General features: G+C 35.5%; 1 pseudogene; it reads left to right on the top strand.

Annotated features, from left to right (window-relative positions):
* The first annotated feature begins 16,513 nt into the window (after nucleotides 1–16,513).
* LOC140502703 (actin, cytoplasmic 1-like) lies at nucleotides 16,514–17,592 on the top strand (annotated as a pseudogene).
* The last annotated feature ends 1,739 nt before the right edge of the window (nucleotides 17,593–19,331 follow it).

Here is a 19,331-nt window from a genome sequence, read left to right as displayed (position 1 = left end):
TATTGGTTTTTACTCCTCCAAAATCCATTCAAATTTTCTTTTTAGAGGTATCTGCAGGAGTTTGTCTTAGAGCTTATACAAGTAGTTATTTTCTTTCTACCATCTTGATTCTGCCTCCCCTTATGGGATGCTGCAAAAGAAGTTCTTAGGAGAAGTTTTATATCTTTAAATGCCTACATGAATAAAATGGAGGAAGAGAAGATCAATGAATTGCATATGCAGCTGAAAAAGTTAGAAAAGGAATAAATTGAAAATCCCTGAGAAAATATCAATTTAGAAATACTGAAAACCAAAGAAGAGAACAATAAAATTGAAATTAAGAAAAACAAGGAAGAAATAAATAAAATTATGTCTTTGTTTTATGAAAAAAACAACAAAATTGATAAACCTTTGGTAAATTTGATTTAAAAAAGAAAGAAGAAAACCAAATTCCCAATAGCAATAATGAAAAGGGTGAACTAAACTCCAATGAGGAGGAAATTAAAACAGTAATAAGACATTACTTTGCCCAACTGCATGCCACAAAATTGAGACTATGTAAATAAGATGGATTATTATTTCAAAAAATATAAATTTCCCACATTAACAGAGGAAGAAGTTGAATACTTACATACCCTCATCTCAAAAAAAAAAAAAAAAAAACCGAACTTGAAGAAGCCATCAATGAACTCCCTAAGAAAAATTCTTCAGAGGCAGGTGAATTTACAAGTGAATTCTAACAAACATTTAAAGAACAGTTAGTCCCAATACTAGGTAGACAGTTTGGGGAAACAGGGAAAGAAGGATTCCTACCAAATTCTTTTCCTGACACAATATGGTTCTGATACCTAAACCAGGGAGAGCCAAAACAGAAAGAAAACTAAAAATCCATTCCACTAATGAATATGCATGCAAAATTTTAAATGACATTAGCAAAAAGAATACAGCAAATTATCATGAGAATAATACTATATGATCAGGTAGGATTTATACCAGGAATGCAGAGATGGTTCAATATTAGTAAAACTATTAGTGTTATTGACCATATCAACAACAAAACTAACAGAAACCACATGATTATCTCAATAGATGCAGAAAAACCTTTTGACAAAATACAGTACCCATTCCCACTGAAAACACTTGAGAGTATAGGAATAAATGGAACTTCTCATAAAATAACAAGGAGTATCTACCTGAAACCATTGGAAAGCATTATATGCAATGGGGATAAGCTAAATGTATTCCAATAAGATCAGGGGTGAAAAAAGTATGTCCATTATCACCGTTTTTATTAAACATGGTGCTAGAATTGTTAGACGTATCAATAAGAGAAGAAAAAAAATTGAAGGAATAAGAATAGGCAAAGAAGAAACTAAGTTATCATTCATTGCAGATGATATGATAATATACTTCGAGAATCTCAAAGAATGAAGTAAAAACCACTTGAAATAATAAACAAATTTGGCAAATTTGCAAGTTGAGAAGTAAAAACACAGAAACCACCTGCATTGCTACATATTAACAAAGCCCAACAGCATGATATAGAATAGGAAATCCCATTTAAAGCTACAGTAGACACTTTAAAATATTTGGAAGTCAAAATGCCAAAACAAATCCAGGGACTATATGAACAAAATTGCAAAACACTTTTCTCAAGAATAAAATCAGATCTTGATAAGTGGAAAAATATCAGTTCCTCATGGATAGGCCAAACCAGTATCCTAAAAATGACAATTCTACCTAAATTAATTTATTTATTCAGTGCCATTCCACTCAAACTGTTAGTTATTTATTTTCCAAAACTTGAAAAACAATATCAAAATAGGTCCAGAATTTCAAGGGAACTAATGAAAGCATAGGATAGGGAAGGTGGCCTCTCCCTACCAGATCTTAAATTGTATTATAAAATAACAATAGCCAAAACCACTTGTGACTAAGAAACAGACTGATAGACCAGTGGAATAATTTAGGTACTCAAGAAACAATAGTCAATGAATATATCAATATATTGATTGATAAATCCAAGGACCCCAGTTTCTGTGATATGAACTCACTGTTTCACACAAATTTCTGGGAAAATTGGATAACAAGGGGGCAGACCCAAGATGGCAGAGTAGAAAAACTCACATACACTAGCTCCAAACCCACAGCCCATAAAATATCTGTAAAAAAGAACTCCCGGCGAATTCTGGAGCACCAGAGGCCACAGAATGGTGGAGCTGAGGAGATTTCTGTTCCAGAGAGCCCTGCAAACCTCTCGCAAAAGATCTGCCACGCTGCGGACTCAGAGCCAAGCCCAGCCCTGCCTTGGCCATGCGGCATCGAGAGGAGCAGATCCGAGTGGGCTTCAGGATGGAATATCCAGCGGCCACACAGGTCCCTCCAGCCATAGGTGACAAGGGTTGGTGAGAGGGTCTCTTTGGCTGGTCGAGAGGGGAGTGGGGTACCCCCATAGCTCAGGCCCCCTCGGGAGGCAACAGCAGAGGCAGCAGCAGAGCTGGGCTCCCCAAGCAGGCAGGAGCCAGGATCCATTGTTGAAGGTCTCTGCATAAACCCCTTGAGGAAACTGAGCCTGTGAGGCAGCGCTGCCCCCACCTGAGCACCTGAACTTAATCTCACACTGAATAGCAGCCCCACCCCCGCCAAAGCCCTAAGGCTGGGAAGCAGCATTTGAATCTCAGACCCCAAGCGCTGGCTGGGAGGATCTGGAGGCAAAGTGGATGTGAAGAGAATATTCAGAAGTCAAGTCACTGGCTGGGAAAATGCCTAGAAAAGGGAAAAAAAATAAGAGTATAGAAGGTTAATTTCTTGGTGAACAGGCATTTCCTCCCTTCCACTTACTTAAATCTGAATTAATTTGTATGAAAAATGTTTTTTAATTGTCTTCATATAGTTGTTGGGTTTGTTTTGGCATGCAGATTACCACATATTTTAGGGTGTCTACTATAGCTTTAAAAGGGATTTCTCTTTCTGTCTCTTGCTGTTGGACATTGTTATATATAGAAATGCAGATGATTTTATGTGGGTTTATTTTGTAAGCCACAACTTTGCCAAAGTTGTTTATAATTTCAAGTAGTTTTTCACTTGCTCTTGGGTAGAATGCATTAACATAACTAATATGACAATTTTGTTTAAATCAGTTTACTTATTTGGTGCCATACCAATCAAACTGTCAGATAATTGTTTCTTAGAGCTAGAAAAAATAATATCAAAATTCGTCTAGAAAAACAAAAGATCCAGAATATCAAGGGAACTGATGAAAAGAAATGGTAGGGAAGGTGGCCCAGCCCTTCCAGATCTCAGATTTTATTATAAAGCAGCAATCTACAAAATCACTTGGTAGTGGTTAAGAAATAGAGTGGTAGACCAGTGGAACAGGCTATGTACTCAAGACACAGTAGTCAATGAATATAGCAATCTACTGTTTGATAAACTCAAAGAATCCTGTTTCTGGGATAAGAACTCATTTCACAAAAATTGCTAGGAATACCCGATAATAGTGTGGCAGAAACTGGGCATAGACCAATGCCTGATACATACAGAAGAACAAAGTCCAAATGAATATATGATCTAGGTGTGAAGACTGCTACTGTAAACCAATTAGGAGAGCAAGGAATAGTGTATTGTCAGATTTATGGAGAATGGAGAATTTTTTGATCAAGCAAGAGGTAGAGAACATTATGAACTGCAAAACAGATAATTTTGATTAAATTAAATTGAAAAGCTTTTGCACAAACAAACACAATGCAACCAAGATTAGGAGGGAAGCAGAAAACTGGGAAAGAAATTTTACAACTACTATGTGTGATACAGACCTCATTTCTAAAATATACAGAGAACTGAGTCAAATATACAAGAGTACAAATCACTCCCCAACTGATAAATGGTCAACGATATGAACAGGGAGTTTTCAGAGGAAAAAATTAGATCTATAGCCACATGACAAAATACTCTAAATCACTATTGATTAAAGAGATGCAAATCAAAACAACTCTGAGATGCCACATCACACTTACCAAATTGGCTAACATGACAAATCAAGAAGATGATAAATGTTGGAGAAGATGTGAGAAATTTGAAACATTAATTGCTTATTGGTGGAGCTGTGAACTGATCCAACCATTCTGGAGAGTAATTTGAAACTGTACCTAAGGGGCTACAAAAAAGTGCATACCCTTTGACCTAGCAATATTGCTTCTAGGACTGTATCCTAAAGAGATCATAAAAATGGGATAGGGTGTCACATGTACAAAAATATTTATAACAGCTCTCTTTGCGGTATCCAAGAAATGGAATTTGAAGGGATGGCCATCAACTGGGCTATGGCTGAGTAGGTTGTGGTACATGAATGTAATGGAATACTATTGTACTATAAGAAAGGTTGAACTGAAAGACTTCAGAGAGTCCTAGAAGGACTTACATGAAATGATGCTGAGTGAAAAGCAAAGAACCAGGAGAAATTTATACACAGCAAAAACCACAGTGTTTGATGAATTTTTCTGACAGACCTAGCCCTTCATAGCAATGCAAGGACCTTAAAAAAATTCCCAATGAAATTGAGGCAAAATGCTTTCAACATCCGGTGAAAGAAATGTGGAATTGGATTGTAGAATGAAGCAAAACGTTTTCTCTTGTATTATATCTTGTTTTTGTGTTTTCTCCTATTCATTTTATTTCTTCTATGCAACATGACTAAGGTGGAAATGTGCTTAATAAATTTGTATGTGTAGATCCTATATAAGATTGTACACTGTCTACAGGGAGGGAGGAGAAAGGGAGGGGGGAAGGTGGTAAAGGGAGGAGGAAAATCTAAGATGTATGGAAGTGGTTGTAGAAAACTGAAAACAAGTAAATTAATTAAAAAATAGAACTACTAGGGTGTAGAATGTACTGGGTAGGATTGGAATGAAATAATAAGAATAGTGATGCTAGATTTTATTGGGGAGAGGCTTGAAATAGGCACACGAATTGAGATGTTATTGTAATAGCCCAAGTGACAGGTAATTTGGTTCTGCAACTTGATGTTATCTCTGTGCCTAGAGATAATGGAACATACAGAAGGCTGCTTTGAAGATAAAAATGATACTTGACAAGGAATCAGATATGTTGGGAAAATTTCAGTGTGAAGTCAAGCCTGACACTGAAATTGTGACCCTGAATGACTAGAAGAATGAGAATATCTTCAGGATTAATATGGAAGTTCAGAAGAGGGTAGAGCTTTAAAAAATCCAACAAATTTTGTTTTGGCCTTATTGAGAGTGAGATGCCTAATAGACAACTGGTTCAAGTTATCTAAGAAGCAACTGGTAATATAAAACTGAAGAAGTTCAGCAGAGATAAGACCTGAATATACAGATCTGGGATTTGCCTAAATAGGAAATATAATTGAGCCTATGGCAGCTGACAAGATGACCAAGTTAGAGGGAAGATGGGATAAGGACCTAGGATAGATTTTGGGAGGATACTTATAGTCAATGGATTTGACCTGGAAGAAAAGCCAACAAAGTCAACCACAAATGAGAAGATAGGTAATAGAAAAAGTAGTAGCAAGCACGGTCCAAAAAAAAAAAAAAAGCCTAGAGAGGAAAGAGCAACATAAGAAGATGTTCATGTATAGGGTTAAAGGCTCTAGAGAAGTCAAGGATAAATACTAAGAAAAGATAACTAAAATTGTCCTTAGGAGATTACTGTGAACTTTGGAAACTGGGGATTTTAGTTAAATGACTGAAATCACATTTAGGACACTTAGAATTCCTTTGTTTTGTTAATAGTTCTAACCCTTTTTGGGGGGTATCTGGTTTTAAGATATGTACATGCAGAGAGAGAGAGAGAGAGAGAGAGAGAGAGAGAGAGAGAGAGAGAGAGAGAGAGAGAGAGAGAGAAAAGGAGAGAGGAAGGGAGGAAGAGTCAGTGGGGTATAGAAAATCGCATTTCATAAATTATCTTATTGGATAACTCTATATAATTCCAGAAACCTGGTGGCATATATTCTGCATTTAAAATGTACAGAAAAACATAATTTCATTCTGTTAATTAATCAGCAAGAAAATATAGTATATGATATGTGACACAATGTTTAGTTACTAGCTCAGTGATAGCATCAAGTTTTTGTCATTGATTTACTCTTCCCAGCTCTCTCCCACTGACATAATTTGTATGACTGGGTCCCCAGAATGTGTTTGCTTTTTCTTCTCTTAGGTTTCTAGGGGAAACCCTAAGTGTTTGGGTGGTGATTTCTATTGCTATAGCTCAGAAGCCCCTACTATTTTGCTTCTCTCATTATCAGTCGATCTTAATTAGTCATCTAGATATAATTAGATATTAGACTACTTAGTATAGAATAAAGCTATTTTATGTTACACACACACACACACACACACACACACACACACACGCAATCACACACTCACTCACATCAAAATTTGGAGGCACACATTGCCAAAAATATGTAAAGGGCTGTGTCTTGAGCGAACTTATACAGTAAAAAGCTAAAATCATGACTCTTGGTTCCTGGAAGTACTTTTTATTCCTTTACTGGAAAGCTCAAAAAGTTTTTCTTAAGGAAGATGTAGCTGTCTTCTGGGCTTTGGTAGAATCCTAAAGCTGCCTTTCCTCAGTATAAAAAATGCTTTCAGTCACTGAAATTCTAGGAACAATATTAGGACACCCACACAAGTCCCAAATGTCTTAAGCTTGCAAACTTCAGGTGGTCAGGGGGAAGGAAGGAAACAGAGCTCTCCCTCTTCTTCTAGTAATTATATCTCAATGTCTTGAAACAAATTTCTCCACTACGATGACTAGGTATATGAATACTAAAATTTGAACTGGATTGCTAATTTATAGAAACCCCACAGGATACGACAGATTTTTCTCAAGAAATTCCTATGTATTCTCTTTCATTTAAAGGTTTGAAATACACTAGAACTTCCCAGCTTGATTAATTAAGTTATTCATACCTTGTTTAATGCCTTTTATGAAATGATTAATTGAATACAGGTGTTCTAATTTTATAAAGATATCATGACTTGAGTAGCTTGTTAGTTACATTAAGTGGAGTTGGGGAATTGATCAATTGACTAAGTCACTCAGCTCCTCCCATTGTTTTCTGTTACATAAACGGTTCTAAGTGTGTATCTACAAGCCTACCGTTACAGTGATCAGCACATTTTCAAACTGGGCAAAGAAACCCCATAATAGCCATGTTCTGAATTATAGCCTTGGGGTTGATGTAAAATGCTGCTAGGAATTATTAGAATAAGATTTTCTATAGCTCTTGACAGTGTCCTGTCTCCTGTATCTGGGAATCATCTAATTCAGTCTCCACCTTATTTGTGCATCACACACACACACACACACACACAAATACACTCAACTTTCTTTCCTTTAAGTCCTTCAATGAAGGGGATCATTTTTATTTAATATATCAAATATTGAAACAAAATATTTTGGTACTTTATATATGAGTACTTTATCCAAATATGTCCCAGAACTTTCTCCCAGTACTATAGGGGAGTAAGAGTAGATGTGCTAGTGTTCAGGGTCAGTTTCTGTGTCCTGGACTAAAATAATGAATTCAAGGTAGACATTCAAAACAATGCCAGGAGGCGGAATAACCTCCTGGCTTTATCACCAGTTGATGAGGTTTTTGAAAGTTACCTGTCTCAACTACCTGATCCAAAGTTATCTTCATGCTAGATTGTAAATTGACTAGTCTGCAGGCTTGAAAAAGCCTACATGGAAGTTTAACCTCTGGCTCTTATATAAGTTTTCTTATCACTACTTCAAGGGAAGGCTGTAACAGCAGTGGTCATCCATGGACATTGCCAGTACATGCAATCCACACCCTTATACTGTCCCTCAAGAACATCTTGTTTAAAAATGGGAAAATGGCAAAAAAAAAAAAAAAAAAAAAGACTGGTAAATGCAATGTCCAAAATTTCATCACATATCTTAGGTCTCTCCCTTAACTTTGTACTACTATAGATGCCAGTTTCTCCAGTTTTACTTTTTCCCCTCATGAGTGACGGAGGATGGAGTGCCAAATGGAGACTACTAGAACCACTTTATTATTCCTCTTTCTGCTTCTAAATTTCCATCTGTGTGGGACTTGGTTTGTAATAAATATGTGAGGGCATGGTGAAATAGAGCATGAATACTAGTTGCATTTGCCCTATAAACAGGGATAGGTTTAGACCTGTGCTTGAGTCTTGGTTCCAAATTTTTCTTCTTAATCAGAGGTCAGTGACTTAATGTTAGCCCATAACCCTGTTTTCTCACTTGTAAATAAGGGTGTTAATATTTTCCCAGTTGCTTTTTGCAGTATTTTACAAAGGCAATGCTCTATATAAATGTCAGTTATTATTATTATTTTTTTTTTTTTTTGTAAAAACAGACATACATTTGTAGCTGTCTTCTCTTCTTTATGGGCAACTAGGTGACTCAGTGGAAAGAGTCCTGGGCCTGGATTCAAATTCAGTCTCAGACATTCAGTAGCTGTGTGACCCTGGGCAAGTTAAGCTACTGAACCTTGATTTATGTAAGGGGCGCTGACCACCAAACCATCTGGGACGCCACACTGACGGACATCAGGTAAACTGAGTCCAGAGCAGGGAAGGGTAACCAAGATGGCGCTGGAAGGGACGGCCCCACCCCTGGTTTGTTTTTGTCACTATAGTTCCAGCTTGTGTTCATTTCTATAGCTTCGGGTTTGTTTGTGTGTGTTACCATTGTTCACTGGGCTGGCTGGCAGAGACTTTATAATCAGAGTGCTTGCTTGAATAAATCGGAGTTGCTTCATGACCCGCTCTCCCACCTCATTCTTTTACTCGTGAGCTCCACAGGAGGACGAGCAGCCTGCTGGCCAGGCATAAGACTTGCTCCTCTCGGTAAGCTATGCCATCACCATAGCAGATTTACCTTACCCAAAGGAGAAGAAAATAGCAAAACCATTCCAGTATCTTCCCCAAGAAAATGTCATAGATAGTATTGTTTGCTATGGTCCATGGACCAGAAAAAGTTGGTCATGAGAGATCAACAATTTCTCTTCTTTAGAAGTGTTTTTTTTTAAAGATGAGAAATGGATCCTCTCTCTTTCTCATAATTCTCCATGGTTAACTGATGGTTCTGTCCATGAAGAATTGACAAGTGCTAACTAATTGCATCCACAAAATAATCACAGAATTTTTCTTTTGACTGAAGTTTAGGGAATTGTAGAAATATTTTTATAGCCTTTCATATCCAGCTGTTTTGTTTTGATTTAAAGAGCTTTTCATTATTTTCATTGAGTAGGTTTTCACTGCATAAATCATTTATTCAACTTAAAGGTTTTGCAGCTGTAAAATGAGTCTTCTGAGGGCAACAGGCTGACAAGTAATTTTCTTCCTTAAATTAAGCATTAGATTCATTTTTGACATCATAATTAATAACACTTGCCCCACAAATTATAGAAAAGAGTGAAGCCAGAGAAACAAAGGATGGGATCTTATTGGTTCATATTTTTAAAATGGAGAGAAAATGGTTGCATTACCTAAATATAGCTATCAAATCTTTGCATTAGGTGAAACTTTATATACATACATGGTTGAGCTAGCTGTGAAAGGGTTACAGCCAAGGCTAATCCAATAAATGATTTTTCCTGATAGTGTTCCTTGAGGAGGCCTATGGAAAATATGCCTACCTATACCCTGAAGTTCATTTCAAAGGTCTCAGCAAAAAAGGGGTGAGGAAGGAGAAGGGAACAATCAACTTTCCTGAAAGCATTCAGCTTAATAATGCATTGAATAGAGGACAAATGCTATTTTATTGAAAAAAAATGTTTAAACAACATATCTGAACACATAAACAAAACAATTATCTTTCTTTCTCCAGTGAGCCCCACTTATTCCAGTGGGATTTATTAATATTATTCTGTAGTTAATTTTTCCATTTCAATTAGAGGAGAGGATTTAATTCTTCTGGATTCAAGAAAATTAGTTTTTCCTGTGTTTTCCACCTAACCAAGGGACCAATGTAATCTTCATTTTTCTGACTTTCTTGGTCCCCAAATATGTGACTTGGGGTCAGGAATGCCTCATACTTTCCTCTAGGTAGTTTAGTTTCAAAATTATTCTATATTTTGGAAATTCTGTTTCACTGCCACAACTACTGCACTGCCACTAATACTGACTAATATTTCTACAACTCATTATATAAAAAAGAAATTGCTCAGAGTCCACTCTTGTAGATATCCGGTATTCTATTTTGGGACACATAATTCTCTGCTCTTCTGTGTCCATGTGGTTGGTCTAATGCACAGGATTCTCTTGAAGGGTAGTCCAATCCATAACTGAAAGAGAATTGCCTATGTAGCACAGCCAATAGGGTCATGTGATCTATGTTTGAAGTCTTCCAGTGTAAAGGTATATACTACCTTCTCAGTTAATTCTGTCATTTTATAGCACTAATTTTTTTTTTAACTAATTTTATTTTCTAATAAATTCTTTCTTAATTTTATCTCTCTGCAACTTTTCCCCTTCAGTTCTAGAGCATATCCCCCATGGGCCAAAATGGAAAGATTTAATCTTTCTTCAAAGTGATAGTCCTTAAAATGCATAAAGATAATGTCATGTTCCCTGATATGTTTTGTTCTAAAGAATATACCTAATCATTTCCTTCAATCAATTCACACTTTGTAACAATTTGAGGCCTTGGATTGTACTACTTTTCATCCTCTGGATCAATTATTTCCAATTAAAATAGAAATGCATCCTGTAGACTGCATAATGATTTAGATAACCACAGAACAGCATTTTTTTATGCTGAATTGTATTTTTATGTTTGCTAAGTGTTTAGCAATTACATTATAATTTGGTTTAGGCCCCACTGTAGTGTTTTGTTGGTTATTTGAATCCTACTTGCAGTTTGATTCCTCTACCCTAACCTATATCCTGCTCATCAATGCCTTCCTAAAATTTAGCAAACATAACTGAATGCAAATTTCAAGAGAAGAACTCACCAGATTAGACTAGAATTATACAATCATTTGCTTACTTCTCAATCTGAGCAGTCTATCACAACACATTGAGTCCATTGCATTTGGTTTTGATTTTTTACTGCTATATCACACTACTAAATCATATTGAGCATCCAAATCACAAAATATCAAAAATGAAAAGGGTGAACTGACCTCTAAAGAGGAAGACATTAAAGTAATAATTAGAAATTATTTTGTCCAACTGTAGGCTCATAAATTTGACAATCTAAATGAGTAGATGATTATTTGAAAATATATAAATTGCCCAGATTAACAGAAGAGGAAGTAGACTATTTAAATAACCCCATCTCAGAAAAGGCTTTTGAAAAAGCCATCACTGAACTCCCTAGGAAAAAAAAAATCTTCATGGTCACATGAATTTGCAAATGAATTTTATCAAATATTTTAAGAATAGTTAATTTCAATACTACATAGACTATTTGGGAAAATTGGGGGAGAAGGAGTTCTTCCAAATTCTTTTTATCCTACAAATATGGTTATGATACTTAAACCTGGAAGGGCCAAAACAGAGAAAGAAAATTACAGACCAATTTATGTAATGAATATAGATATGAATATTTTAAATAACTATTAACAAGAATAATACAGCAACTTATCATGAGTATAAGGTAGTATTTATACCAGGAATGCAGGGTTGGTTCAATATTAGAAAAAACTTAGCATTATTGACCACACCAACAACAAAACTAACAGAAATCACATAATTATCTCAATAGATGTAGAAAAAGCTTTTAACAAAATCCAGCAGCCATTCCTATTGAAAACACTGGAAAGCATAGGATATAAATGAAACTTTTTATAGAATAACAAACAGTATCTCCTGAAAATCACCAGCAAGCATTATATGCAGTGGGGATAAGCTAGATCCATTCCCAATAAATTCAGGGTTGAAACAAAGATGTCCATTATCACCACAGTTATTCAGTATTGCATTAGAAATGTTAGCTGTAGGAATAGGAGAAGAAAATGAAATTGAAGGAATTAGAATAGGCGAAGACAAAACTAACTTATCATTCTTTGCAGATGATAAGATGATATATTTAACAAAATCCCAGAGAACCAAGGAAAAAACTACTTGAAATTATAAACAACTTTGGCAAAGTTGCAGGTTACAAAATAAACCCACATGAAACACCTGCATTTCTATGTATTACTTGGAAAGTCCAACAGCACAAGATAGAAAGAGAAATCCCATTTAAAGTTACAGTAGGCATGATAAAATATCTGGAAGTCTACTTGACAACACAAACCCAGAGACTATATGCACACAATTACAAGACACTGTTTGCACAAATAAAGTCAGATCTAAGTAAGTAAAAATATCAGTTGCTTGTGGGTAGGCCAAGCTAATATAATAAAAATAACAATACTACCTAAATTTATTTATTCAGTGCCATATCAATCAAACTACCAGGTAATTATTTTCTAGAACTAGAAAAATAATATTAAAATTAATCTGGAAAAACAAAAGGTCTAGAACATCAAGGGAAGTAATTAAAAGGAATGCTAGAAAAGGTGTTCTAGCCCTAATACATCCCAAATTGTAGTATAAAGGAGCAATCATCAAAATCACTTGGTACTGGCTAAGAAACAGAGGGGTAGAACAGTGGAATAGGATAGGTACTCAAGACACAGTTGTCAATGAATACTGCAATCCACTGTTGATAAACCCAAGGATTCCAGTTTCTGGGATAAGAACACACTGTTTGACAAAAAATCATCAGAAAACTCGATATCAGTGTGATGGAAACTGGGCATAGACTAATGCCTGACACCATACACAATAATAAAGTCTAAATGAATACATGATCTAGGTATAAAGATTGATATTATAAACAAATTAGGGGAGTAAGAAATAGTATGTTTGTCAGATTCATGAAGAATGAAGAAATTTATGACCCAACAAGAGATAGAGAACATTACGAAGTGCAAAATGGATAATTTTCATTATATTAAATTGAAAAGTTGTTTTTTTGTTTTGTTTTGTTTTGTATTTTTGTTTGTTTGTTTGTTTTTTTACAAACAAGCCCAATACAAATAATATTAGGAGGGAAGCAGAAAACTTGGAAAGAATTTTTGCAATTAGTGTCTATGATAAAGGCTTCATTTATAAAATATGTAGAGAGGTGAGTCAAGTATACAAGAATACAAGTCATTCAAGTTCATATCCTTGATTCATTGATAAATGGCTGAATGATATGAACAGGGAATTTTCAGAGGAGGAAATTAAAGCTATCTATAATCATATGAAAAAATGCTCTAAATCATTATTGGTTAGAAAGATGCAAATAAAAACAACTCTGAGGTACCACATCACACCTATCAGGTTGACTAACATGATAAAACAGGAAGATGATATATGTTGGAAATGATGTGGGAGAGTTTGAACACTAATTCCTTGTTGTTGGAGCTGTGAGCTGATCCAACTATCCTGGAGAGCAATTTGGAACTATGCCCAAAAGACTACAAAAATGTGCACACCCTTTGACCCAACGATATACCTTCTGGAACTCTATCCCAAAGAGATCATAGAAATGGGAAAGGGTCCCACCTATACAAAAATATTTATAGTAGCCCTCTCTGTGGTGGCAAAAATCTTAAAACCATGGGGATGCCCATCAATTGGGAAATGACTAAACAAGTTGTGGTATGTGAATGTAATGGAATACAATATATGCTGTGAGAAACGATGAACAGGAAGACTTCACAGAATACTTAAAAGACTTACATGAACTGATGCTGAGTGAAAGGAGAAGAAGCAGGAGAACTTTGTACACAGCAATAACTGTAGTATGCAAGGAATTTTTCTGGTAGAATTAGTACTTCATTGAAATGCATGGACTAAAATAATTTCCAATGGACTCGAGGCAAAATGCTTCCCACATCCTGAGAAAGAACTCTGGAATTTGATCACAGATAGAAGCAGACCATTTTCTTTTGTATGATATTTTGTTTTGTTTCATGGTTTCTCTCATTCATTCTCATTCATCTATGCAACATGTATTTAGTAGGAGTGTACATGTCGGACCTGTATAAGATTGTACACTTCTCAGGAAGGGAGTGGGGAGGGAGGAGTAAATGAGGGGGAGGGAGTGGGAAAAAAATTAAGATATTTGGATGTGATTGTTTAACACTGAAAACAAATAAAATAATTCCATAAAAAAGAAAAAAATAAAATAAAATTGACCAAATGAATAAGGAAGTACAAAACCTAAGGTTAGAAAATAACTCCTTAAAAGAAACAATTGAAAATTTGTGAAAAAAAGGTACAAAAGCTAATTAAGGAAAACAATAAGTTAAAAACTAAAATTGGGTAAGTAGAAGCTAATGACTTCACGAGGCATCAAGAATCAATCAAATAAAATCTAAGACACAAAAATATAGAAGAAAATTTAAAATATCTTATTGGAAAAGCAATTTACCTAGAAAATAGATACAAGAAAGAAAATCTAAAAATTGTTCATCTGTCAGAAAACCAGAATAAATTTTTAAAAATGTCTGGACAGTATCTTCCAGAAAATCATCAAAGGAAAACTTCCCTGAGTTCCCAGAACAACAGGGAAAAATAGTCATTGAAAGAATCCACCAAACCCCTCCTGAAAGATGTCCCAAATTAAAAATCCCAAATTCCAGAACTATCACATAAAAGAGAAAATACTACAAGCAGCCAGGAAGAAATACTTCAAATATTAAGAAACTACAGTCAGGATCACACAGGACTTTGCAATTTCTACATTAAAAGGCTAGAGAAGTTGGAATATGATATTTCATAAGGCAAAAGATCTTGGACTACAACCAAAGATCAATTACCCAGAAAAACTGAACATAATCTTTTTAGGCCAAGAGATGGTCATTCAAAGAAATATGGGATTTCCAGACCTTCCTGATGAAAAATCCAGAGCTCAGTAGGAAGTTTGATCTTTAAATATAAGTCTCAAGACAAGCATAAAATGGTAAACAGGAAAAACAATGTTATTTAATATAGGCAAAATATTTTTATATCCCTTTATGGAAGGATGATGCTTGTTAATCTTGAGAATTGTATATTTTTAACATTTAAAAAGAATATACATATAGAGAGGGTATGGGTAAAAATTAACTGATTTGATGAGAAAAAAAACTAATTAATGGATGCTAAGAGAGAAGAGAAAAAGAGGAGGCAGTAAAGGAAAAATTCCATGCCATGAAGAGGCACAAAAACAAATTATTGTAGAGGGAAAGAAGGGAGGGAAATGAGCATAGTTTAAGCTTAACTCTCATCAGATTTGGTTCAAGAAGAGGATAACATACTCAGTTAAGTATAGAAAACAAACTAGCCTTATAGGCAGTAGGAAGTGGAAGGGGAAAGAAAAAGATGGAGGAGAGATAGAAAGGAGGAAAGATTAGGGGAGATGGTGGTCAAAAATAAAAGTCCTTTGAGAGGGGAAGGAAAAAGAGAGAAATAAAAGCACAGAGGGGGGAATAGGATGGAGAGAAAGACAGATAATAATCATAACAGGGAATGAGAATGGGATGAACTCTCATAAAACAGAGGCAGATAACAGAATGGTTTAAAAACCATAATTCTGCAATATGCTGTTTACAAGAAACACATTTGAAAAAGGAAATACACACAGGATAAAGGTAAAAGGTAAAGCATACATTATGCTTCAGATTAAGTAAAACAAAACAAAACCAAAATCAGGATTAGCAATCCTGATCTCAAACACAGCAAAATCAAAAATGCATGATAAATCTAAGTTTAAAATAAACAAGAAAGAAGTAAAGGATGTGAATTGAATTCTGGAAAAGTTAGGTATTACTGACCCCTTATGAAAACTGAAAGGGGGTAGAAAGGAATATATCTTTCCTCAATGGCATGTGGCACATACAGAAAAATTGAACATGTAATAGAGCATAAAAACCTCACAATCTAGTGCAGAAAGGCAGAAATACTCAATGCATCCTTTTCAGATCATGATGTATTAAAATAGAAATAGATGATAGGTAGATAGATAGATAGATAGATAGATAGATAGATAGATAGATAGATAGATAGATAGATAGACGGATAGATGGATGGATGGATGGATGGATGGATGGACGGATGAATAGACAGATAGATAGATGATTGATTGATAGATAGATAGAAGACAGATAGATAGACAGATAGACAGGTAGACAGATAGATAGATAGAAAGACAGACAGATAGACAGACACAGACAGACAGACAGACAGACAGACAGACAGACAGACAGACAGACAGATAGATAGATAGATAGATAGATAGATAGATAGATAGATATAATGACCCTGGAAAGAGAGAGGAAAAATTAATTGGAAAATACATTATCTAATCTTAAAGAAATAGTGGATAAAATAACAAATAGTAGAAACAATCAATAACTTCAAGGAGCTGTGAGCTCTTCCACCCAGTGTACACTCACCTGCCCCTTGCCTCCAGCCACAGCACAACCTCCTCCCTCTCTTAATTGTTTAAACTTGCCACTTCAAAGTTCACCATGGATGATGATGTTGCTGTTCTCCTTGTTGACAATGGCTCTGGAGTGTGCAAAGCTGACTTTGCAGAAGATGATACACCTCAGACCTTCTTCCCTTCCATTGTTGGGTACCCCATACATCAGGGTGTGATGGTGGGTATGGGCCAGAAAGACAGCTACGTGTAGGATGAGGCCCTGACTAAGAGCAGTATTCTGACCCTGAAGTACTCCATTGAACAAGGTTTTGTCACCAATTGGGATGACATGGAGAAGTGCTGCTCACAGAAGCCCCCCACCTGCCCTGTTCCAGACACCAAAGCCAACAGAAATAAAGATGATTCAGATTATGTTTGAGACTTTCAACACCCCAACCATGTACATTGCCATTCAGACTATGCTGTCCCTGTATGCCTCTGGTCATACCACTGGTATTGTGATGGACTCTGGTGATGGTGTGACCCAAACTGTGCCCATTTATGAAGCTTATGCCCTTCCACACCATCCTCCATTTCATCTGGCTGGCTCTGATCTGACAGACTACCTTACAAAGATCCTGAAGGAGAGAGGTTCAAGTTTCACTACCACAGTCGAGAGGGACATCGTGCTTAACAACAAGGAGAACCTGTGTTATGTTATTCTAGACTTTGAGCAGGAGATGGCCATTGATGCATCTAGCTCCTCCCTGGAAAAGAGCTATGAGTTCCCTAATGGTCAGTTTATCACTATTGGCAATGAAAGATTTGGGTGCACAGAAGCTCTCTTCCAGCCATTTTTCTTAGGTATTGAATCCTGTGGAATTCATGAAACTACCTTCAACTCAATCATGAAGTATGATGTTGACATCTATAAGGGTTTGTATGCGAACACCATATTGTCTGGTGGTAACACCATGCACCCAGGCATTGCCAACAGGATGCAGAAGGAGATTGCAGCCCTAGCTCCCAGTATATTGAAAATTCAAGATTATTGTCCCACCTGAGCCCAAATACTCAACTGGAGGCTCTATTCTAGCATCACTTTCCACCTTCCAGCAGATATGGATGAGGAAGCAGGAGTATGATAAATCTGGGCCCTCCATTGTCTACCGCAAATACTTCTAAATGGACTCTGTTTTCTTGGTTGTTGTTGTTTTTCTTTTCTTTTTGTCCAAAAGGTGTGACAAGATAATTGCCCCTCCAAAAAGAGATGAGATTGGTATGGCTTTATTTGGAATTTTTTTTGTTTGCTTGTTTCTACAGTGCATCTTCAGGATACTACTTTTTTTCTTTTTAATAGTCATTCCTAAAGTTGTGTAATGCATTGTTACAGACTTATGAGCTTCCATGGAGGCTGCGTTCTGCTAGAACAAAGGAACTAACTAACAAATCCAGATGGGGAAGTGGAAAGGGACAAGGAACTAGTAATGTTTTACATATAGATTAATGTAATCCTTAAAAAAAAAAAAAACCACAACAACAAAAAACCTCTTTGCATCTTCCACCTTAATACTTGCTCCTATTTTTTAATGGTCAGCCCTATTGAATGGTGCCCTAAATCCCCTCCCTGCCCCCAACATAGATATGAATGAACACTTTACAATCTTCCTGCAAGTTTTATGAGATGGTGCAGTCCTTGGGGGAGGGTAGGAGTTTTACCTGTACACTTACTTAAGACCAGTTCAAATAAAAATGCACACAGCAATCAATAATTTCATTCAAGAGAATGATAATAATGAGACAACCTACCAAAACTTATGGGTTGCAGTGAAAGCTGTTCTTAGGGGAAGTTATATATCTCTGAATACTTACATGAAAAAAATAAAGGAGAGATCAATGAATTGGGCATGAAACTGATAAAGCTAGAAAAAGAACCAATTGAAAATCTCCAATTAAATATCAAATAAGAAAAAGTGAAAAGCAAAGGAGAACCAAAGAGCTGATTTTATGAAAAAAAAATAAAATTGATAAATCTGTGATCAACTTGATTTTAAAAAAGAAGGAAGAAAACTAAATTACCAATATCAAAATGAAACGGGTGAATTCAACTCCACTGAAGAGGAAATTAAAACAATAATTAAAATTATTGTGCCCAATTATATGCCCATAAATTTGATAATCTTAGTGAAATGGATGAATATTTACAAAAAACATGAATTGCCCAGGTTAACAGAAGAGGAAATAAAATACTTAACTCTATCTGAGAAAAAGAAATTGAACAAGCCATCAATGAACTTCTTTGAAAAAAACCTCCAGGACCAAATGGATTTGTAAGTGAATGCTATAAAAAATTTAAAGAAGAGTTAATTGCAATTTTAAATAGACTATTCTGGAAAATTGAGGAAGAAGGAGTCCTACCAAAATCTTTTTATGATCCATGTGGCTCTGATGCCTAAACAGTAAGGGCCAAAATAGAGAGAAAATTATAGGGCAATTTCCCTAATGAATATACATGCACATATTTTAAATAATATATTAGCAAAAAATATTAGCAGTAACTTATCATAAAAATAATATACTTTGATTAAGTAGGAATTATACCAGGAATGTTGGGCTGGTTCAGTATCAGTGAAACTCTCAGTATAACTGATCATGTTAACAATAAAACTAACAGAAATCATAAGATTATCTGAATAGATGCTAAAAAAAGCTTTTGACAAAATACAACACCCATTGCTATTGAAAATACTGGAGAGTATAGGAATAAATGGAGACTTCTTAAAATCATGAGTAGTATCTACCTAAAACCCTCACAAGCATCATGAGTAATGGGGATAAGCATGTTCAATAAGATCTGAGGTGAAACAAAGATGTCCATTATCACCACTGCTATTCAATGTGGTACTAGAAATGGTAGTTTTAGA

Source organism: Notamacropus eugenii, chromosome 4 (assembly GCF_028372415.1).
Source record: "Notamacropus eugenii isolate mMacEug1 chromosome 4, mMacEug1.pri_v2, whole genome shotgun sequence".
NCBI classification, from domain to species: domain Eukaryota; kingdom Metazoa; phylum Chordata; class Mammalia; order Diprotodontia; family Macropodidae; genus Notamacropus; species Notamacropus eugenii.
The sequence above is the reverse complement of the archived record's forward strand: the minus strand, read 5'-3'. Positions and strand labels throughout refer to the sequence as shown.